The 26,222-nt window shown below is 40.3% G+C and overlaps 1 long non-coding RNA gene across 1 annotated transcript; it reads left to right on the top strand.

Annotated features, from left to right (window-relative positions):
- Positions 1-561: 561 nt before the first annotated feature.
- On the top strand, positions 562-25,909 carry LOC308663269. The gene is made up of 3 exons (XR_014025341.1): positions 562-956; positions 3,478-3,586; positions 25,803-25,909. It is a non-coding gene; the product is annotated as an uncharacterized lncRNA (long non-coding RNA).
- Positions 25,910-26,222: the final 313 nt, after the last annotated feature.

The raw sequence follows: 26,222 nt of genomic DNA, 5'->3' as shown, positions 1-26,222 counted from the left end.
TCTAAGTTTTGGTGGGAAATGAAAGATTTGAGATTTTAAAAGGATTTGATAAAGAGAAAAAGAAATCCAGAAAAAAAATATTCCCCGTGGGAGAGATAGTTTGGCAGGGCTCAAAAATTGGTGACTGCTTCATTCTAGGACAGGGATGTCAAACTGGTGGCCCACAGGCTGGATGAGTCACGCACAGGCCATGGCTACCCCGGCACCACAAAGGCAAAAAACATCACAATACATTGCGATATGTTATGTGACATGATCGAGTGTGACACCCTGGGCCTTCACAGTCATAAGACCCAGAGGAGGGCTATTACCAGTATTAAGGGTTAAGAGCGTTTGGCACACTTTTCCTAACTTACTAAAATGTTATCTTTGAATAGTCCTCAACTTACAACCGCTTGTTTAGTGACCATTAAAAGTTACAGTGGCACTGAAAAATGTGACTTATGGACTGTTCTTCACATTTACAACTGTTGCAGCATCTCCATGGTCATGTGATCAAAATGCAGACACTTGGCAATTGACTCATATTTGCAGTGTCTGTCACTGCAACTGTCATATGATCACCTTTTACAACCTGACAGTCAATATAGGAAAGCCAGATTCACTTAACAAGCATGTGACTACCTTAGCAACAGCAGTGATTCCCTTAACAACTGTGGCAAGAAAGTTCCTAAAATGGGGCAAAACTCACATAACAAATGTCTCAGCAACAGAAATTTGGAGCTCAGTGGTGGTCATAAGTTGACTAGCTGTATGACAAAATGGGGTGTAGGAAGATACAAAAAGAACCTTAGAGATGAGCAATGAGTCCCTTGCATTTCCTGTGATAGGGAAAATCACATATTTTTTTCTCCTCCAGCGGGCAAAGTGTTGGAGAGGGAGCGCAGCAGAAGCAAAGGATACAAAGACCATGTATGAAGGATTTTGGAATTTCCCAGAAGAAATATTCTCACAAGGTGTGGAACAGTAGCAGGAGGGATTTAGTTCATACCGGGGAGAATAAGATTGTTTTGTAATATTTGCTTCATTTTCAAATTTTTCATATAAAAGACAATCCTATCAAAATATTTATTTATGCATATTTAAATGCTTTTTTTCTTGTAATTCAGATAGTTTAAAGAATGGTTGACAAGCATGCTACAGTTCTTTATCTTCTCAGCAGGGATGTGGTTTGACAAGTTGATCTTTATCTGTTGAAATAAAGGAGCAGACTTCTTCATATTAATGGCCTACCCAGATGTTGGCTGTCTTCCTGAGAGCATCCATTTCTTCCCACTGACCAACCAGATAAAATGCAGTAAGAGATCACATAAGGTCCAGGGCATGAAACACTAAAAAGCAACAAAAAGCGCTGTTGGATCAGGGCTACCTCAGCCAACTCTTTTTGTCATATAATGGCCAATGAAATGCATCTGGGAAATACACAAGGACCATAGTGTTTTCTATCCCTGATATTTTAGGTATTTTCCATCCGATTCTGGATTAGACTTTTAAAGTCTTTTAAAGATGGTAGATGTTGATAGCTGCATACTGAACCTGATCCTCTAGTGCAGAGGTGTCAAACTTGCAATGTCATGTGATGTGTCGTGACGTATCACGACTTTTTTTCCCATTGCTGGCAATGGGGTGGGTGTGGTTTCAGCATGATGCATCTGGCCCGTGGGCCAGCTGTTTGACACCCCTGCTCTAGTGTGTGTGTAGTTTTCTTTGAAGGCACCTAAATTGGGTTTCTTTCAGGCAGCTGATGTCTGAAGAATTCCTTGGGAGAGGGAATTTTTCTTACCAATGATTGCTAAGAATTTAACAGAGATAAAGCCTTTCCTGGAAGCATTTAACTGTTCCTTCAAAGCAGATATAGGTAGTCCTTGATTTATGACCAGTTATTTAAGAACAGTTTGGTTATGATAGCCTCAAAAAGGCTGTTTTATGACTCATAAAGCACTTGCAGTTGTGGTAAAATACCATACCATTGCTTCCCCACGGTCACATGACTATATTTCAGATGCTTGGCAACTGGTCACTTTTATGACTGGTTGATAACGTTTGCAGTCATGTGACTGCAATTTGCAATGGTTTTGCAGGTTTCTGGCATTTTTGTCAGTTTCTGGCAAAAAACACCCATTCAAGAGAATGAGTTCACACTTATGACCATCTGGTTTGCTTAATTTGCTATTGTAAAAAAACAGTTGTAAAATTAGGTCTGGTCAAGTGGGTACCTTGATTTAATAACTATCATAATTTACAACAAAAATTCCATTCCCAATTGCAGTCCTAAGTTGAGAACTACCTGTACAACACCAAAACAGGTAGCACAGTCCATCCTAGGACAACATGAGATGAGATGCAAGTGCTAATTCTATAGGTTCGGTTCTTCAGGGAGAGATCAAGGGAATAATTTCATTCTTACTTTCTCTTCAAATTAAAGTTGCAAATTCACTCCAACTTATCTCTACATTCCTTAAATTGGAGAGTTGCTGCTTTCTCCTTACCAGGTTAGGCAAAACTTAAAACACATTTCCAGTTTTCAAGATCTTTGACTCTTCACTTCCTTTTCATCCAGCCATTCTGGTTTACTGATAAGATAAATGTAAACACATTGATAACAAAATTAATCCCATTGGTTTATTAGCCCTACAGGCATCTCCTTGTTTGAGGCGAAGTATACAAATAGGGGGGAAAACTAATTGGGTAAATGAATTGTTCTGAATATACATTGTCCATCCAGAAATAATAAATGACTACATCCAAATACTTCTTTATTAAACCATTTTAGCAGAATTCTTTGTAGTTCTTTTATTATGGATATTTTTATTCAATTTTTTTGTGTTATGATAAGTAAAGGCCTCCAGTGAAGAGGCCTTGTGGATAATCAATAAAGTATTGTATTATAATAGGATTGATAGTTTTTACTGCATAGTCTTTTGAAAATGATTAGTAGTGGCTGCAATCCCATTCCTTTTAAACTCTTGGTGACCTTGACCCAATGTAATTAGCCCAACGCTGTGTAAACTTGTATCCTTAATATTACTTTATTTCCTATAGTTAAAAATCCTTTGGCTGTTACTACTTACTGGCCAGTATCCAGATTCTGCTAATACAGATTTAGTTGTATTTAGCTGCTTATGTTACTAGTTCAACGATATCTTGTTGATTAACTTTCTAAACAGGCTTCAGTGTACAAATGTTCCATGGAGAAAATAAGATTACTGTTAGAGAATTAGATACTTAAACCAGCGTCACTCATACTGTAACTCCCAGGATTCCAAGTCCGAATGGCATTTCGTTTTCCTGGCTAGGAAATCCTCCGAAGTGCAGTCTCAACACTTCAAAAAGGGGCCAGATTTTCCCAAGCAGAATTTTTAGGCAAAAGCTGATATTTTGGATCTTGTGCCAGTTTGGTTTGATATGAAAATTATGCTTGGTACTTCTGCAAGAGAAACACTGAGAAGTTAAAGTCATTGTACTCTTGAAATCTAGGAGATTGCATCTTCACCAGGGCCTGTCCGCCTGCCAGAAAAAAACAGCAGCTGTAGGAAATTTGCTTGTCCACAGCAACAAAGGAGAGTTTTATTTTTGCCCATTACAGGTAAGAATTTTTGTCCTAGTCTTTAATGTTATCAATTTCAGGAATAACTTCAGTTTATTTTCTGTTCTTCCCAAAGGAGTCCAATGAAATTTCATGTCATGCAAATAGAAATGGCTATGTCAATTACCATTAAAACATTGGTAAACCATGGCTTATTGAAAAAAACCAAATTTGGCTATGTTCCCAAAACATACTAAATTAATGCTTATAAATATAATGGCTTGGTTCACACAACAGACTAAGCCAAACTCAAACAAACCACATTATACTTCACTGTGATGTATAAACCCCAATCTCTATTTAATGAAAGAACTACCTTTTCTGAAGTGGCCCTGTACTTAGGAAATGCCTAGCCATCTGGAATTCATTAGGCCCTATTATTTCCAGGTTGTAAGAAAGCTCTAAAGATCCATTCATTTATCTAAACTTTCCCCTGAATGGATCTGCACAAGACGCTTAACTGGATTACTGAATTAACCCATTTTCCAGTTTCACAGTACAGTGAACCACAAATAGACAACTAGGCTGGGTTTGTTCATCACACACAAAGACGTTCAAGTAGAGAAAAATCTAACCAAGGTTAAAATGTACAAAGTTTTGCATGTTGAATGTATGCAGCTGTTAGGTCTTGAACTGACACAATCAAGTTGTGTGAATCAGCAAATTGGTCTGCCTGAGATTACAGTTGTGATTGGAGGTTTACTACTTTGGCATTTTAATTGCATAGATTGTCTGCTTTTATGATTGATTTACTCATATTTTGATCCATTTATAATGGGTAAGTTGGTTTAGAATGGATTTTGCCCCTTAGAAGATGGTCAAGAAATATTTTTAGCTATATTAAAGATAAATACCGACTTTAAGCAAGAGCACTCAATCCATTAACTTTGTATAGAAATAAACAGCATCTCTTACTACTCAAGTCATTCATAGCTACAATTTTCCAGTGTATTAGTTCTTTGTCTTTCTAGTGTCTGGTCTGCAACTGTCACTGAGTCACACAGCTTGCTTCAGGCCAGTTGCCAACATGAAGCCAGCAACAATGTCTGGACCAATTAAAACCTCCCCCTACCCCCCAAAAAAAACCCCAGGTAACCCTCAGTTTACCACCTGTATTAGCCTGACCATGTTAGAGAAATGTTTAACAATATCAAATTTAAGAAAAAGAATCACAATTTTTTTAGAGCCATCACAAGCTGCTGGGTCCTAAAAGTGATGTTACAATGAGCTGAAAATAATCATTGTATGCAGTGATAATGCTAGAATGCAAATTCTGAGTGATGAATCTTAATGTTTTAAATGGTCCTCCAAATTTGTTTATGTAAAATTGTAAAATAAATGTTTGGAATATTTTACTTTTAATCTTTTCAGAAAATACTTTGAGAGTAAGGGTTGTAATCAGCCTAGGTAATCCTTGACTTACAACCATTTGTTCAGCTTCTCTTCAGAATTAATGGTGGTACTGAACAAGGGGTATCTGTGACCGATAGCCAAAGTTACGACCACGGCAGGGCTCCCATGGTTATGATTGTTAATAAAAAAAATGAACATTTGGCAGCCTGATGACATTTATAATTTCAGGGGCACTTTGCTCCCTTAAACTCCTATGTTTACCGCTCTTGTTTTGGACTTCCTCCACAGTGTTATTGCTTGGCGGTGGCAGCTCTCTTTGCTATTTTTCATAAAATCGGGTAAACTGTAGCATTTTTTCCCCCTAATAGCTTTTGAAACCTGGTTTTCTGGTGGTGTCTCAACACTATATGTAATGTATACAAACACACATGTTCAAACGTTATTAACAAGTTATAATCGTTTATTCTATGAGGTAAACAGCACTGACAGGGAAACACGCGGGAACTTTGACAGCTGTCAAAGTTCCCCGCCAGGGCGCAGGCGCAGCCATTTGACAGCTCGCGGCTGTCAAAACACAGAAGCCGACTTACCACGCGGAAAGAAGAACTGTCAAGACGCGACGGCGGTGATTGGTTCAGCAAGACGCGGCGCCAAAAGAAACGAACCTGATTGGACTACACTGACAGCCGCCGGCTATAAAAGCCGGACAAGTTATTCTGCTCCCTGCCTTGTTCTAAATAAAATCCTAGTTAAGTAACCTGTCGTCCCGAGTGGTCCTTCGGCTACTTCACTGGCGACGAAGGTGGGGTCACTCCGGAGCTGAAGTCACGGCCGAGGAAGGGAATTCCCGGCCAAGAGCAGTCACTGGAAGTTTTAACTTCCGAACGGAGCGAGACCAGGACCGGACGACATGGCCAACTTCGGGCGTGTGAGGGAATTCGATACCCGCCATCTGGAGAGATGGCAGTCACACCTGGGACAGGTCGAGGGTTTCCTCCTCGTCAGTAAAATTACCAGCGACAGAGCAAAGGCCGCCGCCCTCCTGTACATCAGTGGGCCCCTGGTATACGACGACGCCGTCGGGCTGTTCAGCCCAGTGCCCATCACTGAAGTCTCCTACGCGGACCTGGTCGACCAGCTCAACAAACATTACATGCCAGCTCGCTCAGAGCTGTACTGGCGAGTGCAATTCGCCCAGAAGAAGCAACGACCGGACGAGCCCGCAAACGACTTCATCGCCGGGGTCAGGCATGCCGCTCGCAACTGCAGCTTCCCTGACCTGGAAGACCGCATCCGGGACCAAGTGGTAATAGGCTTAAGGGATGAACGTCTCCAGAAAAAACTTACGTCAAAGCCCGACATGAGCCTAGCCGAACTTACCCGAGAAATAATGGCTTATGAATATAACCACAAGAAAAAAACGGCCACATCAACACCGGAAAGTCCAGCCACCGTATACCACGAAAACGCAACCTTCAGCGACGACGACGAGTCAGTAGACTTCACTGACGGAGAGGCCCTACAACGCAGGATGGAGCGACGACAACAGCGAAGAAACGACACCTCAGACCGCCAAAGAATCAGAAACCCCCTGCCACCACGACACGATCAGCGGGCTACATGCGCCAGCTGCGGGGGCAACCATGCCAGGGGAAGCTGCTGGTTCCGAAACGCAAAATGCCACAATTGCGGTAAAACCGGCCACATCAAGCCAGTGTGCCGAAGCCGGCCCCGCGACAACGTGCATGATCTGGAGGCCAACCCCCCAGGTAGGCCAACCACCCATGACAACAGGGGAGGAACACCAGGGGACCTAGTGGAAACGATAGACAAGGTGCACAGTCTAAGCCCGAAAGTAAAGATCAGGGTAAAAATTCAAGGTGTCACCTGCCACATGGAGGTGGACTCCGGGTCAGCAGTCTCCTTAATATCGTTTAAAACGTATCAGGAGATCTGCCAACGGAGTAACAGGGAAATTCCTCTTAAAAAAACCCAGGTCCACCTAGCAGACTTCCAAAAAACCCCCATTCCACTAAAAGGGAAGGCTAAGGTCGCAGTTGAATACAAAAAATTCAAGGGACCCCTAGAAGTCTTAGTGACTCCAGGGAACCACACCAATCTAATCGGGCTGAACTGGTTCAGCCCCCTGGGCATCGCCATTACTGGGGTTAACACAGTGCAAGCCTCAAGCCTCGAAGCCGTCTGCAACAAGTATGCAGACGTCTTCGATGGCACACTAGGGAAATACACAGGCCCTCCCATCTCCTTAAAATTAAATCCATCCATCCAACCCATAAGAATAAGGGCTAGGAGGGTTCCATTCGCCCTCAAGGAAAAAATAGAGAACGAATTAGAACGCCTCGTAAAACTAGGGGTACTGGAACCTAGTGAAGGGGGAAGCTGGGAGACACCAATAGTCACCCCAATGAAACCTAACGGGGAAATTAGATTATGTGCAGACTATAAGGCGACCCTTAACCTAGCTCTAAGCCCCCATGCTTACCCGGTGCCAGCGGTGAGGGACGTCCTCGCTTCCATCCGCTCCGGCGCCATTTTTGCAAAACTTGATCTGACGCAGGCGTACTTGCAACTGCCTGTCACAAATGACACCGCGGAAGCTCAAACAATTGTCACACACTGCGGAGCTTTTAAAGTGAAAAGACTTCAGTTCGGCATCTCGGCAGCCCCGGGTATTTTCCAAGGTATCACAGAGAAAACCTTAAAAGGAATACCCGGGGTCTGCCCCTATTTCGACGATGTCCTCATCGCCGGAGAAAACGAAGCAAACTTAGCTGACAGACTGTCAGCTGTGCTGAGCCGGCTCAGAGAAGCCGGTCTCAAACTTAAACGAGAAAAGTGCTCCATCGGAGTCACTACCACAGAGTTCCTAGGGTACAAAATAGACGCCCAGGGCATCCACCCCACTACAGAAAAATTAAAAGCTATTCAAACAGCTTCCAGTCCGAAAAATAAACAAGAACTCCAAGCCTTTTTGGGATTGTTAAACTTCTATCATGCCTTCCTTCCCCACAAAGCCACTATAGCTGAACCTCTCCACAGACTCCTGGACAAGGGCACTGCCTGGTCCTGGACCAAAACGCATGAAAATAGCTTCCAGTCATTGAAAAATATTATTTGTAACAGTTCAACTGTCATACTCTTTAGAGAAGACACACCAGTATGCATCGCTTGCGATGCATCTCCCTATGGAATTGGGGCGGTACTAAGCCACCTATACAAGGATGGCACCCAAAGACCCATAGCCTTTTATTCCCGCACACTTTCAAAAGCTGAAAGAAACTACGTGCAGATCGACAGAGAAGCGCTAGCTATAGTCGCAGGGGTAAAAAAGTTCCACGACTATCTCTACGGGAGACCCTTTACTATATTCACGGATCACAAACCCCTGCTAGGAATATTCACCTGGGACAAAACAACCCCACAGATTCTATCACCAAGAATACTGCGCTGGTCCACCTTCTTGTCAGCATATTCGTACAAATTAATACACAAGCCAGGGAAAGAATTAGGACACGCAGATTGCCTCAGCAGACTACCCATTAAAAGCAATGACACTGACCCAGCTCCTGCAGGGCTCATTCTGGCAATATCACAACTTCCAGACTGCCCCCTTTCCGCCAAAATCATAGCAAAAAATTCAGCCAAGGACAAAGTCCTGAGCAGGATTCTTAGGTGGACAACCACAGGATGGCCAGCCAAAAATCCACACCCACAATTCCAGCCATACTATAACAGACAAAACGAAATGTCATCACACTTGGGATGCCTTCTGTGGGGGAACAGAGTAGTGATACCAGACAAAAACATAGCACAAACCCTAGACACCCTACACGAAGGACATCCAGGCATAGTTAAAATGAAAGCCCTAGCCAGGAGTTATGTGTGGTGGCCAGGCATAGATAAAGATATAGAAAAACATGTGGGAGGGTGCTACCCCTGCCAGGCAATGAGAAGCGAACCACCCCAGGCCCCAGTACATAGATGGGAAACAACAAAAAACCCATGGTCACGCATACATCTAGACTTTGCAGGACCAATCCAAGGGCAAAGTTTCCTAATAATAGTTGACAGCTACTCAAAATGGCTAGAAGTAATCCCTCTTAGGAAAACCACTTCAGCTGCCACCATACAAGCCCTTAGGAAGGTCTTCGCCACCCACGGCCTCCCAGACACCCTGGTTTCAGACAATGGACCACAATTCACCTCTCGTGAATTTCAGATGTTCGCTATGAAGAACTGTATTAGGCTGGTCACTTCCGCACCATTCCACCCATCGACGAACGGGATGGCTGAAATTATGGTGCGCTCAACGAAAGAAGCATTAAAAAAGTTCGTAAAGGGGAACTGGCAGCGACGACTCAGCCAGTTCCTGATGGCACAACACACAACTCCCTGTACTGCAACCGGCAAGATACCAGCGGAGCTAAGGTGGGGAAGGAGACTGATAACGCGGCTCGACAGACTGCATCCCGACACTTACACAGCAGAACCAGATCACCCCCCCACCCCGCACATTTAAACCGGGGCAAATGATCTGGGCACGATCATACACATCCAAAAACAAATGGGTCCAAGGGACTGTGTTACAACAAACAGGACCCATTTCCTATTTAATACATACGCCTACTGAAGGCAACTTGCGACGGCACTTAGATCAGCTCAGGCCAAGACAACCACAACACCACCCAGACCTTCCCCCACCAGACAGCCGAGACCCACCCCCCCTGGACATCATACCTGCACCAGATCAGGAAGAAGGGGAACAAGAAAACATACCACCACCGGAACACGAAAACGTACCCCCCCCAGACGTTCTAACAGAAACAGAAGAGCACCAGCATATTTAAGGGACTATGAATGGGCCGGCTCCAACAACCAACAAGGGGGGGGAAACAATCCAGGGGAGGGGTAAGGGGTGTAATGTATACAAACACACATGTTCAAACGTTATTAACAAGTTATAATCGTTTATTCTATGAGGTAAACACCACTGACAGGGAAACACGCGGGAACTTTGACAGCTGTCAAAGTTCCCCGCCAGGGCGCAGGCACAGCCATTTGACAGCTCGCGGCTGTCAAAACACAGAAGCCGACTCACCACGCGGAAAGAAGAACTGTCAAGACGCGACGGTGGTGATTGGTTCAGCAAGACGCGGCGCCAAAAGAAACGAACCTGATTGGACTACACTGACAGCAGCCGGCTATAAAAGCCGGACAAGTTATTCTGCTCCCTGCCTTGTTCTAAATAAAATCCGAGTTAAGTAACCTGTCGTCCCGAGTGGTCCTTCGGCTACTTCACTATATTGTTTCTAAGACTGCAGTTCTGTGCATTTTAGGAATAAATCTCATTGAACCAAATAGCACATAAAGCTGCATTCTTTATCATCAGGATTTCTGTCCTTTGGCTTATTAAAGTATGATACAGAATACCTCCAGAGCAGTGCTTTTCAACCTGTGGTATGTGTACCACTGGTGTTACGTCAGCACCTGGCAGGTGATATGCGTACCACAGTTTGAAAAGCACTGTTTAAAAAAAAGTGTAAAAGTGTAGGCCTGTGGGAGAGTCAGCTGGAGCTGCAGTGTCGCTGGGGCTCTGCTGAGCGCCCAGGATCAGCTTGGGGCTCCGGCTGATTGGCGCATGGCTCAGGCTGACTGGCGCTTGCATCTGCCTGCTTCGTCCTGCAAAGCGGGGCTCATCCGGCGCTCTTGCCCGATGTCATGCCGGCAGCCCCAGCGGGATCAGGAAGGCTCCAAAATAGGTAGCAGCAAGGGGGAAAGCAGGATCCAGCCCTGTTGGGATCAGGAAGGCTCTGAAGGAGGTAGTTCTAAAATCGATGGGCTGCTGCTGGGGAGGAGAATCAAAATAGGGCAAGACAAGCGTAGTCCATCATGGTTTATTGATGGCAAGGTTTTCGTCAGGTTTTCCTATCCCTTCCTGGGCTATTAAAATCACATTGGCAAGGTCTGTACCGAACATCTGGCTGCAAACTAGTCAACTGGATTTTAGCCTAGCCTCTTGTGCAATCCTAAGCCACATTCTGGAGGTTCAGAGGATGTAGTAACAGGAAAGAGCTACAAAATTGATTCCTTATTTATTCTCGCCTTTAGTAGCAATAACTACATTCTTTGATGACTTTGCTAGCAACCTGCAGGCTGTGAACTTTCCTTTCCCCCTTGGAGAAAGAATTCAGAAATGCTAGATTTATTTTTCTTGCTAAATACAGTATACTTTGTGGGTTTTTTAAGGAGCTGTGAGAAAAAGATGTGTCTGAAAATTAAAGGATGTATGGATTAAGTTGTGGTACAGGAAAGGGAAGTACATGGACCTACGCACTTCCAGTTGCTGACAGGTGTACCACTAATATTCTGACTTGACACCTGCATGCTCTCAGGGCCCAAAGATTATCTTCATTCTTCATACGCTGGTATTGCGGATTAACTAAGTTTTTCTAGGTTCTGATTTTAAGGTGACTATCCTGAGCTACGGAGGCCTTTGATCATCTTCTTAAATACATAATAATAAAATAATGAGAATTAAAGGCTCAAAGGGCAGGCAGATTAGAAAGAACAAGACCTTTTGGAATCTTCAATTCCCTTCCTGTTAAGAGTTCCTTAATAAGGTTTGCTCTTCCTTCCTAACATCGATAAAGGTGCCTTTCCCAGAAAATATGTGAAGAGCTGTAATTAGTGATTTAACTATGTTTTCTTTTTTTGTCTGTGTTTTAATTTATATAATGTATGTTTAATTGAGGTCTTGGAGAGGTAGAAGTGGCCAACATGGAGGCTGCACCTTGCCCTTCAGATCTGCCTCCCCTGCAGAGCTCTGGAGAGGAGGACGGGGTGGCAGGGGAGCTGCGTGAGGGAAGGCTGCCCCAACAAACCAGCATCCTTACCACGCACAATTGGAAATGGGAATTCCCTTTCAAGAAGAACCAGCCTCCCTTGTGCAGGACCTGGGAGTGCTGCTCCCCTGCCACCTGCTCTTGCTCTCCAGAGATCTGTCAAGGCAGAAATTGGACTTGGAGGAAACGGCTTCCTGCAACCTTTCTCCTCCACGCTTCCACATGCAGCAGCGTCGTCCTCTACCTCCTGCTTTGCCGGGAGGGGGAACCGGATAGGGAAACACCAACAATGTCTGGGATTGGGAGAAGAACGTGTGCATACACACACACAACATTCCAAGTTTGGAGACTTTTATCCACATCTGAGCTAGCAAAGTGCCATTCATGCCTGGGCTTGGAGAGAAGATCCTCTCCTTCCTCTTGAATAAAAGTCCCCAAACTTGGAATGCTGTGTGTGCGCGTGTTGTCCCCACATCGAGTTAGCTGGTGCGAGTTGTTCCATTCCAACCCAGCTGTCTCGAGTCAGCTGTGTCCAGTGAGTGGTGTCAAGCATGCCACGCCCATCTGCTAGGTGACTGGTGGTCCTTGATTATTGCCATATCCTAAATGTGGTACAAGCTGAAAAGCCCTGCTCTAGAGGATGGATAGATGGTAGGTAGGTAGGTAGGTAGGTAGATAGATAGGTAGATAGATAGATAGGTAGGTAGGTAGGTAGGTAGGTAATAGATAGATAGATAGATAGATAGATAGATAGATAGATAGGTAGATAGGTAGAGGACAGTGAAAAAAATCTGTGATTAAATATTAAAAACTAATGACAACAGAGAACAGCAACCAAAACTGACAATGGGTGGATATTTTGTCTTTTAGGATTGATTAGCAAATGGAAGGAAGCAGCAGTTAAAAAGAATGCAGAGACTAATACTTGGTAACGCAGTAATGAAGGCCGTGGAAAATAGACTCAATTGCATAAATGTTCACACTGATAATTTAAGAGATACTCATTTTCTTTTTTATTTCTAATTTTATTCACTAGATTTATATCCCGTTTCCCTTTCCAAGTGGAAGACAGTATACACTTCCGCCCCTTCTCCAATCTTGCAATATTGTCTGTGCTAAGAATAATAATTGATCTTGTGTCATTCTAGGAAATTTTCTGGTATGGATGGGCTTGAACTGGGTCTTCCTTGTCCTATTCATTTACTGTATGCAAAAATCCTCTTAATATGCACTCACTGAGCTGCAGATAAGTTTTCTATCCAGAATGGTTTGTTATAAGAAGATGCGGCCAAAGGTATTAGAACAAATTTTTTATGTTAGCTTCTATGTGTAGAATAAAGCTTCTGTGTTTGATCATAAGTGGAGACTGCTACAGGAGCATATGACATCAATGAGGATTTGTGAGAAGAAATGTTTTAAAGCCCTTTCCTTTAGAAAATAGGCAAGGGCTTTAAAATATTCACTAGAAAATAGCGAATATATGGAAGGTGAAGGCTATTCTTTACAAAAATGGTTAAATAAATCCAAGTTTAGTAGCAATGGGTTAGTGTTATTTTGAGAACTTAATATGTAGCCATTAATTTGTAGGGTTATTTAAGCAGTGGCTTCTTCCCACTGGGCTACTCTTAAATAGTGGTATATTTTCATCCCAATTCCCATTATTTAGTGAAAAGTAAATTCTGTATTCCCCAATAGACCTTCTTGCAATGCACATTAGGAAAGATATTGCATTTCTCTATTTTCCTCTGGTCCTTCAACTATATGTGAATGGAAAGCATTGTATGAAAAATAGTAAACTTTAGTCTTATTTTCTTTGGGATGTAGAGCCTTGTGAATATTCCTTGAAAGTTTGGATATCAAATGTTAAAGCAAAAATGTAACACAGAAAAACAGGTTATTAATAATGGTCACATTATAATATAGAGAACTTATAAAACTTCACAATATACAGTACACTTCTGGTTTGATGAAAGAGGTTCTCTTAAACCAGGATCTTCAAACTTGGCCTTTTTATGACTTGTGGACTTCAACTCCCAGAGGCATGCTGGCTGAGGAATTCTGGGAATTGAAGTCCACAAGTCATAAAAGGGCCAAGTTTGAAGACCCCTGTCTTAAACAGTTGATAATAAGGAATGTTGTAGCACTCTGATTAATATTGCTGTGTAAATTACTACTTGTTTTCATTTGGTCTAAGGCACCAAAAATAAGCTGCAGAAATTTTAACTACTACTTGAGAGCCAGTTTGGTGTAGGCATCGGGCTAGACACTGTGTTTAGTCCCACCATGGGGATAAAGCCAGAGGGATGACCTTGGGCCAGGCATTTTTTCTCAGGCTGAGAAAGGAGACAATGGCAAACGACTTCTGAAAAACCTTGCCAAGAAAACTGCTGGGATTTGTGCAGGCAGTCTTTGCAAATCAGACATGATTAAATGAAAGGGGGAAAAAATCCCTACTTCATGCCTAATGCAGAATTATGAAATCCATTAAGTAAAAATGTTCCATTTGGAAAGGCAGAATTCCAGCAAAGCTTCTAATTTTTCCACTGATTGATAGATTTGGAATACTTTTCAGAGTAGGCTGCACAATGCCAAGAGCTTAATGTGTGCCAGCCTATCCACTTTACATGAACTTGCTAAGCCTCTGTTTTCTGATGACCTCTCCCAAAATGTCCTAGTACTTTTGTATAACTACTCTTCTCAAATGTCAGAGAAAAGAGAAAGAAAGGTAATCAAACAAATCCAAGTTATTACTATTTACTTTTGTCAAGCATTTATTGATTCCAGCAGTGAATATATTTATAAGGTGTTTTATAATAACACATACCTAGAAATTGCCCACATCTAAAAACAAGAGGACTAATAAAATGTAAATGGAAACATAGTTGATACAGCTATAAAAAGGTGAATGTACTTAAATAATTTCCATTACTTTCCTTAAGAGTTGATCTGTCTGGATTGTCAGCAAAGTTCCTTTTCTAATATATACACACTGTCATTTCCAGGACTGTGAATTGCCCTTTGATTCTGCATAACTTCTGTAATTATGTGGCAGAAATATGTACTGAATAATATATTTCTCAGCATGAAGGTGTAAAGTCCTGGGTTTACCTATGGTATTTGCTAGTTTTATTTATTCATTTTCTAATTGTGTGTGTGTGTGTGTATGTATGTATGTGTATGTACACACACACACACACACACACATATCTTGAGTGTTTTGAGCACCTCGACCCAAATATGGGTGAAATCCATATTTATTTATTTAATTTATATATATATGTGTGTGTGTGTGTGTGTGTGCATATACATACATACGTACACACACACACACACACACACACACACACACACACACACACACACACACACACACACACGGCATTGAGTCAAGGATGCTCCCTTGGGCCTTCTCTTGGAAAGTAGGAGTCCAAAACATGGTATCTTCTAGGGATCTAGATAAGGACAGGCTGGGTTTGCACACTTTGGCAGAAGGAAGGGGAGAGAAAAGAGGAAGAGAAAGCTGGTGGCATTAAATCTCCAGTATTTTGTTGGATTTCCCCTTTCTCCATTGGATATGTGATCTGACTATACTGTATTAACAACAGTCTGAGTGAATCAACTATGGAATGATGTCATAAAATTTAGGATGTGATACAGACATTTTATTAAGTCAACCCCACACAGATACCTACACACAACTTGCTATGTACGCAGCTCTAAACAAAGGCAGGAAGCCAATTGTTCCCCCCACCCACATATCTCTAAGGGGATTCTATTTCTATTTCACTCTGTTTCATTTCTATTCACATGGAGTAGAATTCTTAAGAAAAAAGAAGGAAACTCGTACATTCTTTAGGAGTCTTTAAAATTAGATGTGATTAATTATCTTTCCAGTCAGATTTATTTAAACAATTTATATGGCTGACATCTCATGTACTAATTATAAGTGGCTCACAACAACCAATAAAAACAATTCAATAAAAATTAAACAGCCATTTCCTTCAAACACCAGAGTAGACCAATCAAACTACTGGCCTCCTGGCTCAATCTCCAACCTAGTCTAATGCTTAGACTTAGAAGAAGACCTAGGTCTTTATGGTCTCCCAGAAGGCTAAAAGGGAAGTGAGCCCTTGAATGCCAGATAAAAGGCTATTTCAAAGGGCTGGAGCAGCTATGGAGAAGGCGTGCCTCCAAAGCCTCATCAGATGATAGCATTTAACAGAAGATCCTGGGTGTAATCCCACTTTATTCAACAAGTAGATGTCCTCTGAGAGAAGTAGTCCCACCAATAAATGACCTGTGTCATGTAAGGCTTTAAAGGTAATAAGCAATACTTTGAATTGAACATAGGAACTGTGTAGTAGTGATATTGTAGACCTCTTAGAACAGTTATCTAGAAAAGAAATTCAAACAATTATTTGACTTAGTACAGCCCAGAGTCAAAATATTGCTGCCCATGGTTGATAGCAGTGAATGATAGTCTCAGGTCTAACCTGAAATTTAATCCACACTGATTACAAATTAGGCAGTTTGCTAACTTCTTTTCATTCTTGCAGGGTTATTAAATTAATTGTCATGGTTCTGACAAATGCAGTACTTCAAAGAACTTCAAGGCATTGTTTACCTTAAAGAATCTTTTAATATAGTTGCATAGTTTTGGCATGTACATATTGGAAGCCAAAATCTGAATTCTCCTCCCCTGAACACATCGTATCAAGCACAATTCCCTCCCTTAATTAAATGTCATAAATCACATTCTCCAATTGGTTTAAAATGCAAACTTTCCCTCCTATTTAACAACCCTCCAAATTCTTATCTTCTCTTATTACAAACAGTCTTGAGATACATTCTTCCTACTCCCCCCAGCGTCCACTAATTCTAACTCTAAAAGTAATATATGACTTAAAGGAAGGCTACATCTCCCTACGTTGTCAAGCAAGAACATCCGATGTTAGCAGCATTGACATTAATATTGTTGTGGGATAGAAATATAAATATCCATTACAACTGTGACCTTATGTTCCAAAAGGTATTATTTTTATTGGTTTCCCCTAAGTTACTGATTGGATTACAAGTATTGAATATGGAAGTGTAGTCAGTGATTCTAACGTTTCAGGGAAACAAACAAGGCTGATTATATAATGTCAAAGCTTAATTGATCTTGCTGGTAAGTATTTCCATCCTCACTTCTAGCATTTAGCAACTGCTGAGCAGGCATATTTCTGCTAGTTATTAGTGTTCCTGTTCAGAAGGCAATTTATTTAAAAGGTCCTACAGATGTGAGTCACTTTGATTACTGGTGTACCAGAAATTCATCAACCTCAGACATTTATTTATTTTAAAACATTTATATAGCTGCCTACTTACTCACAGTGAGAATAGCACGTGAGTCTACTCTTGCCTATTTCTTCTAGGTTTGGAAAATTTGGGTTTTTTTTGTTTACTATATCTCATGGGTAGCTTCTTCTAGTTGACTGATGATTGGTGGAATTTCTCATTACTAGGCTTCATTAGACTTGGAAATGAAGAACATATTCATATATGGAAAATAAATGAAATATGAATTTTTTTAAATCTACCAGTTGCATCTATTTTCTGAACAATGCTATACTGTTCCATAATTTGGAAGAGTGGTCCAGTCTATAATGACCGGTTTCAAATGAAACATTTCTGGGGGGAAAAGCCGTTAAAGGGTTTGCTTTTTCCCCCCAAGAATTTTGTAAATTTAAATTATAATTTAAAATACAAATAGAAACAAAAATCAGAAAAGAAAGGGAAAAGAAAAAAGAGTGCAAAGATATAGAAAGGAACATTAGGGTAGAAAAGAAAAGTTATAACCTCAACTTTTTGCTCGACGTGTTTAGTAGATACAAAACATTTCTTTAACCACAAAGTTGATCTCATCACTCAAACCTAAAATAAAAGTTTCATTTTTTTTATTTTCAGTCTTTTAACCAAGTAAATTGATTACTTCTGCAGTCCTATTTCTACTGGTATTTTAAATACCTTTAACTAGATTTCTTTAATGATATAAACTTTATATTATGTGACATATAATCTTACGCTTGGTCATAGGGAAGCGTTCTCTTTATTTACTTGGCATTTACTGTTTAACTCATGAGCATTTGTACATTATATTGATAAGGAATGTGCAATACTATTGAGAAGTTCTTCAGGCAAAAGGCTACCAACAGAAATATGCAATAGCAGCTTTCTGGTTTCTTTCCTGACTTAACATTCAATCCCTGCCTATCTTTTAATGCCCATCTGGGAATACTGGATGAAATTGCAGTAATCTGCCCACTTGGCTCAGAAGCTCTGTGGTGGGATGATTCCTAATATGAGCTAAAGTTCATTAAAGAATGAAATTTAAATTTATTTCTTAGAATAAATTAGTGCAGAAACTAAACGTGTAAAATAACTAGAAATTTTGAAGTAGTGGGAAAATAATTTGGGGAATCAGGAATAAAGGTACCCACCCCAAATTTAGTAAAATATATAAAATACAATTCTCAGCTTTTATTTGCATATTTAACACACATGTAAATAAATGGCTGATGCTATTACTTTATATGTCATTTCCAAATCTCATAGAGGCCTAGTAATGATTTATTATTTTATTATTATATGTAATATATAATATATATACAGGTGAAATTTGAAAAATTAGAATATCATGCAAAAGTTCATTCATTTCAGTAATGCAACTTAAAAGGGGAAACTAATATATGAGATAGACTCATTACATGCAAAGCAAGATAGTTCAAGCCCTGATTTGTCATAATTGTGATGATTATGGCGTACAGCTCATGAAAACCCCAAATCCACAATCTCAGAAAATTAGAATATTGTGAAAAGGTGCAATATTCTAGGCTCAAAGTGTCCCACTCTAATCAGCTAATTAAGCCATAACACCTGCAAAGGGTTCCTGAGCCTTTAAATGGTCTCTCAGTCTGGTTCAGAAGGAATCACAATCATGGGGAAGACTGCTGACCTGACAGTTGTGCAGAAAACCATCATTGACACCCTCCATAAGGAGGGAAAGCCTCAAAAGATAATTGCAAAAGAAGTTGGATGTTCCCAAAGTGCTGTATCAAAGCACATTAATAGAAAGTTATGTGGAAGGGAAAAGTGTGGAAGAAAAAGGTGCACAAGCAGTAGGGATGACTGCAGCTTGGAAAGGATTGTCAGGAAAAGGCCATTCAAAAGTGTTGGGGACTTTCACAAGGAGTGGACTGAGGCTGGAGTCAGTGCATCGAGAGCCACCACACACAGACGGATCCTGGACATGGGCTTCAAATGTCGTATTCCTCTTGTCAAGCCGCTCCTGAACAACAAACAACGTCAGAAGCGTCTTACCTAGGCTAAAGAAAAACAGACCTGGTCTGTTGCACAGTGGTCCAAAGTCCTCTTTTCTGATGAGAGCAACTTTTGCATCTCATTTTGAAAACCAAGGACCCAGAGTCTGGAGGAAGAATGGAGAGGCACACACTGTAAGATGCTTGAAGTCCAGTGTGAAGTTTCCACAATCTCTGTTGATTTGGGGAGCCATGTCATCTGCTGGTGTTGGTCCACTGTGCTTCATTAAGTCCAGGGTCAACGCAGCCGTCTACCAGGAGATTTTGGAGCACTTCATGCTTCCTTCTGCAGATGAGCTTTATGGGGATGCTGACTTCATTTTCCAGCAGGACTTGGCACCTGCCCACATTGCCAAAAGCACCAAAACCTGGTTCAATGACTGTGGGATTACTGTGCTTGATTGGCCAGCAAACTCACCTGACCTGAACCCCATAGAGAATCTATGGGGCATTGCCAAGAGAAAGATGAGAGACATGAGACCAAACAATGCAGAAGAGCTGAAGGCCGTTATTGAAGCATCCTGGTCTTCCATAACACATCAGCAGTGCCACAGGCTGATAGCTTCCATGCCACGCCTCATTGAGGCAGTAATTGCTGCAAAAGGGGCCCAAACCAAGTACTGAGTACATATGCATGCTTATACTTTTCAGAGGTCCGATATTGTTCTATGTACACTCCTTGTTTTATTGATTGCATGTAATATTCTAATTTTCTGAGATTGTGGATTTGGGGTTTTCATGAGCTGTACGCCATAATCATCACAATTATGACAAATCACGGCTTGAACTATCTTGCTTTGCATGTAATGAGTCTATCTCATGTATTAGTTTCCCCTTTTAAGTTGCATTACTGAAATAAATGAACTTTTGCACGATATTCTAATTTTTCGAGTTTCACCTGTATATATAAATGTTGCAGTTACATAGATTGTAATAATCTAATTAAGCAGGTATTACAGCATAAATTATTGGAGCCAGGTGTAAAGGAATTTAGAGTTGAATTTGGGAAAGATATAAAAGGGCTGTTGGGAAGGAACTTGGAAAAGAGATTATCCAGAAATTGGAGCAACTATGAGAAAGAAACTTAAAATATCCTCCCCTCATAAGAGTCTGTTATTATGCCTTACAACAACAAAGTAGCATTCATTGAATGTCTCCTGTATTTGTTCCGTGACCTGGCCTGCTTCAAAGGGCTGACATCAGGTCATTTCTTTCAGGAATGATCAAAATGACCATACCAAAGGGAGGTCTCCAGTGTTTTTGTGCTTTGAGTAATAGAGAGATACTAGAAGTACCCAGCATTGCTGTATACCTGCTACAAAGAAAGACATGACAGCAGGGCTATGATTGAGTGGCTACCATCTTGATTTTTATGTTCTTCTGACCCATGTGCATCAGAAAAATTGTTCTCTTTTCCTCCTTACCTAAGAAAAGTTGGAGATGCAAATATAAGTTCAAAAGCCTAGGGTGGAACAAGACTTTGGGTCTTGAAAATCGGTTGTTCTTTTGGATTAAACATCTGAGTGAAAAAAACCTGAATATGATCCCAGATTTTATTTCCGATAACCCCACGTACAGATAAGCGGAGAGTGGTGTGAGGAATAATAGGTCAAATTGAAGATAACAGATATGTTTCAAAATATAATTTTTTCTTTCTCTAGATTGTATGACCTTCTTCACTTGTTAGTGTTTTTGTATTTTCTGGTATTATTATAAAAGGAACATTGACTAGTGTTTTGGCTGGTGGAAAGGCAAACTTACAAATGTTCAGCTAATTTGTTCAAGCACCATTTGGGCAAATTTCCTGTGCTATCAAGCTGCTGTATATGCATGCTAATTCTTTGGCTAAATGCATTTGTTTGAAGTTGCCCTTTGGTTATGGGCCCTAGGTTCAGATTTCTTGGCTGTTTTGTTGCTCTGTATAGATTTGCATGTTGCTCTCTATCCATAGTTCACTTGTTTCCTTGGAGCTACCTTAGCCTTGCCATTGTATTAGACATGAAAAACAGGTAATTATTTTTATCCTGTCATAAAATTTTATCTGGTTACAAATGCTTCATTTCCTTACATTTCCTACCTATATGTTAATTATTTTTATAGAATTATCCTTAAAATGTGGACTTTATTTATTAGCTGACATCCATAGCTGTGAGCATGACGTTCCTGTTGCTCTACCATCTTCCTCTTTTCTACCCTTTTTTTACACTTCCTTCTGCAAATCTGCTGCAAAGGGGATTCCCACTCTTCAACATAGACTCAGGAGGCTTAGGAGAGAGAGGAAAATAAAATTCATTCTACCAGTCGTGTACATTCAGCTGGCAGACAGAAATGTCTGAGTACAAACTATTTAGTTTACAAATTCTTCTAGTTCATCTGATAACTAGATGTTGATTGATTATTAAATGCACAAGATAGAAAAGGCCAAAAAATGAACTCCATGGGAAAACACAATTGTTTTTATTGATCTTGGCTATAATAATTGAATCTTGCAAGTCTGATTGTGCTGTATCTGCTCCTTATTGTACTCTAGTGAATTAGAGAGAATGTCTGCCTGAGCCACTCTCAGATGTTAACTTCTTGTGGACCTAGAAAATACTTCAACCCCTTATGCTTGTAGCCTGTGTATCTGTATATCTTGGAGCCTGTATATCTCTGTCAAGATCACTTCCTTACTGTCAACCCTAGGCCACTTTCATCCTATAGTACTGGATTTATTTTACAGCCAGAGGGAGTGGATTGAAACACTGCATTATAATTGTAGTAAAGTCTAAATAAGATTTTGCATACAGTATTTTATTTGTTTCTAGACGCAGTATAAATTTGATTGAAATAACTGTGCTATTTGGAATAGGGCTTTTTCTGTTCTGTTCTATTCTGTTCTGTTCTGACCTTTGGGAAGCTGTAAGGACCCACCTCAGCTAACCACCCAAGAAAGCAGAACTCTTCAAACAGGCATTGTCTCAAAAGGGAACTTTTATTAGGGGTTAATGACAGTAGGGAAGTCAAGGCGAGATCTGGGGAAAATTCCACTTAAATGGTATAATTAAACCAGCAATACTCCTCCTCCTACCAGAGTCATAATGTCCATTTGAACTTCAGCCAATCCACAGGTGGCAATGATGTGTGGGTAACTGACACAGTTGGCGTGCATCTCAAGGTCTTCTCCAGTTTCGTTTCTTTGTAACCGTCTCCCTGATAAGGAGAGACATTCCTTTCTCAAGTGGATAGAGGTGGAGAAACGCAGAAAGCGAGTTATCCGAAAGGAAAGCAAATACCCCCTCCCCACAAGCACAAGAATAGATAGATAGATAGATAGATAGATAGATAGATAGATAGATAGATAGATAGATAGATAGAGATAGATAGATAGATAGATAGATAGATAGATAGATAGATAGATAGATAGATAGATATGTAGATCTTTGGTCATTCGGGTTTTTCCCCACGTAGAATTGGAGGTATCAGGGCAACGTTTCGACGAAATCTCATCCGTCATCCTCAGGCTGGTGGCTTCAGCTTCGTTCTTCTGGGAGAAGTGTGTGGTAGTGGCTGTTTTTTCTTCTTTTTTAAACTGCCAGGGGCTGTGTTCTGTGGGTGGAGGCTTGGTTGTGTTCTGATGGGGTGGAGGTGTGCTCTGATTGGTAAATATATATATATATATACACACACACATATAATACATGTATATATATATATACACACACATATAATACATATATATGGATCTTTGGTCATTCGGGTTTTTCCCCGCGTAGAATTGAAGGTGTAGGAGCAACGTTTCGATGGAATCCCATCCGTCATCCTCAGGCTGGTGGCTTCAGCTTCCTTCTTCTGGGAGAAGCATGTGGTAGTGGCTGTTTGTTCCTCTTTTTTTTAAACTGCCAGAGTCCCTTGAAGGTGAGAACAGCTACGGACGAACTTCTGGATCTTGCTTAATTCAGATGTCAAGTCTACACTTATTTTCAAGGAACACATCTATGGCTTTCATTCAGAACTTCTAAATATGAGATTGGAGAAAAGTCAGGAATGGGGCTGAGTGTTTGGTTTCATTCTGTTCCATATTTATATGACCACCCCTCCTATATTCAATAATCCTGGGAAGTTCACAGCAACAATAAAACATAAAAAGAAAACAAAAACATTAACCTCAAAACTACAGACCATACTCCCAACACATTAGCTGAACTCCAGTCTCATTTTAGCCCAGCACTTAGGGAAAACCAGCTCTTCATAGTCTTCTGGAAATCTAAAACAGTGGAGCCTCAGGGGAGAGGGTTGTTTTTTTTTTTTTTTTAAAAAACCCACCTAAGCATTTGAGAGCTCATGATAGCAGAGATGAAATATTTATGAGGCAGTGTTATATAGTGTTACCAGCTATACTGGTGGGCATGTTTGTTTTTATATGATTGTATTTATGTAAAAATCTGTTTCTGTAAACTGCCTGGAGATGCATTGCATGACAGATAGCATGTAAATATTTGAAACAAAGAGGTAAAGGAGTGAAGGGGAATTCAGGGTTTCAGTTTCAGCTGGAAAAAGAACAGAGGGTAAATTCAACAGATTTGGTAAATGTGGAACTTTCTGAAAAGAGACACTCCAAAGAATGTATTTATAGTTATAGGCTACTACATCAGTTAGAATCCTAGAAACAAAAGTAAAGTAAATTAAGACATCGTCTAGCTAGCTCACCTCCCTGCTCAGTGCAGGATTCACTACAGCATGTTTTGACATATCACCATTGAGTGCTAGTGAGGGAGATGAAGGCAATTTGGTTTAGTGGTTATGGTATCGGGCCAGATCTGAAAACCTACTTATTTGAACAGGCCGGCCTGGTTTAAGGATTTGGGGTATTTTTAACTATTTATTGTTAGGGCTTAATTAATTTAATCTTACTTTTAACTTTTGTATGTAGTGCTTTTATTGCCCTGTACACCGCCCTGAATCCTTCGGGAGAAGGGCGGTATAGAAATTCAATTAAATAAAATAAATAAAATAAATACCAGGAGACTATGAATACTCATCTCACCTTAGGCATAAAGCCAGCTGGTTGATTTTGGGTCAATTACTTTCCTCAGCCATAGGAAGAAATTAATAGCAGATCACTTCCGAAAATGCTGTTAAGAAAACTGCAGGACTAATCCAGGCAATTGCCAGCAGTTAATATTGAATAGAAGGCACCCCATCCCTGCAAAGTGAGGGAAAATGGCCGCCTTTCTCCATAAGGCAGGAATTTATATATCTCAGTCACATTCCTGCTGAATCATATCACTGCTCCTTTTTTTTTAAGTTAAAGAGTTCCAAATATTCCAGACTTTAGGAAAGGGGATCACAGCTTATTACAACCTAAATCTAATGTATAACATCTGTCTGCTAAACAGAAAAGCCATCACAACAAAATAAAAGCTTTCAAATTAGGAAAATCCAGGACTCTTGGATTTTTAAAAAATCGATTCAGAAATTTGATTTGATTCAAATATTTGAGTTGAATTGGTTTTCATGAGACTTTGGAAAGAGCTTGGAAAATGGGTATTTTTACATATGCAAACATCCATCCAAATGCCTGAACTGGATTTGAATCTTTTTGATATGATTTAATTTAAAGACATTTGGTCTGATTTGAACACTTATGTTGAAGGGGTAATTTAATTTAATTGTTTCTTCAGAACAAATCTTCAAACTGTATATTCACTCAGTTTTCAGGAAACTGTAAGAGAAGTAAAAATGTAGGATTTAATTAGAGAAATTACCACTACAGATGAATAAATTCTGAATAATTTTATGGACAAGTATGAAATCAGGTATTAAAAGATTGTAAGAATCCAGATTATATTATTGAATCCAATGTCACCAACATTTGTTTCAGAAGAATATAAGCCACTTGTGTCATTTTGTATTGATATTGTAAACTTTCCTCCAAAGTTTCTGGATTCATATGTTGAATATTCATGTTTTGGAGTCTACCATTCCCAGAATTCCCAGTAGCTGACAAGCTGGGAATTATAGTTCCAAGACATCTGGAAAACAATAGGTTAAGGAAAGCTGTTTTGCGAAATGCCTTTGCTCTTGAAGCTAAACTGAATGTGACATTAGATTGTTGCACTTTTCTGATGTTTTCAGGATGCTGGGTTGTTATTTTTTAACCAAGTTTACATGACTTTGTTTTTATAGTTTTGTTTAAGTGTAAGCTGTTCATGTGACCAGTCAAGCTGAAAAAATGGAGTGTAAATAATTATATAAATCAAGTCCAAGAAGAATCCCAGACAATTAAATATATAAAGACTAGAGAGGTCAACCTTTTAACTGTTACTACTGACATTAAAACAGAACGATAAAACATAGTTGTGAGTTTCTGCTTTTCTTTCTTTTGGAGAAAACACACTTTATAGATCCTATTTAAGATAATATGCATTCTACCAAGCCTACATATGCAACAGATTAGATCAAAGACATGGCAGGGGTAAATAAAAAAAGATCAAAGGTTGGAAACATATGATGCCTGCCACAAAAAAGTATTTTTTTCTTTTAATGTAATCAGTATGCAGTATTTAATTGTGTATTCTGCCTTTGTTTCTCAATTATAGAAACTGTAACTTTAAGAAAAATGTCATTTGTGGATCTATGCTTTTTTTTTTTTTTGGATAGGAGGAAGAGCTGCTACCAAGGCAAGAGTCACATAAAAGGCACCTGAGCCTGGCACAAGAAGAAAACATGAGTAAAGGTCTTAAACAAGCTCCTCCCTAGATCACACAAAGATAAAGAAAGGGAGGGGGGGAGGCGTATTCCGCCTTGAAAGATTTTATACTATAGCTTTACAATAAAAGTAGTAATACATGGCATTGGTTTCCCAGTCTGATTTGTCATGAAGGACTGATCTCTCTTAATGTGGCAGTGTCAGATCCCCAAACCATTATCGTTTTCCCTGCATATGTGTTCTTGTTCGGGGCCTGCCATTCTGCTGGGAGGGGGAATTGCTTTCACTTGGGATAACTTTCGCTTTCTACTTTTCCTCTCCCACTTCTACCCACTTGAGAGAAGAATGTGCCTCCCTTATCAGGGAGACAG

Source organism: Vipera berus, assembly GCF_964194415.1.
Source record: "Vipera berus genome assembly, chromosome: 1".
Taxonomy (NCBI): domain Eukaryota; kingdom Metazoa; phylum Chordata; class Lepidosauria; order Squamata; family Viperidae; genus Vipera; species Vipera berus.
Note: the sequence above shows the minus strand (reverse complement) of the source record. Positions and strands in the feature narration are given on the sequence as shown.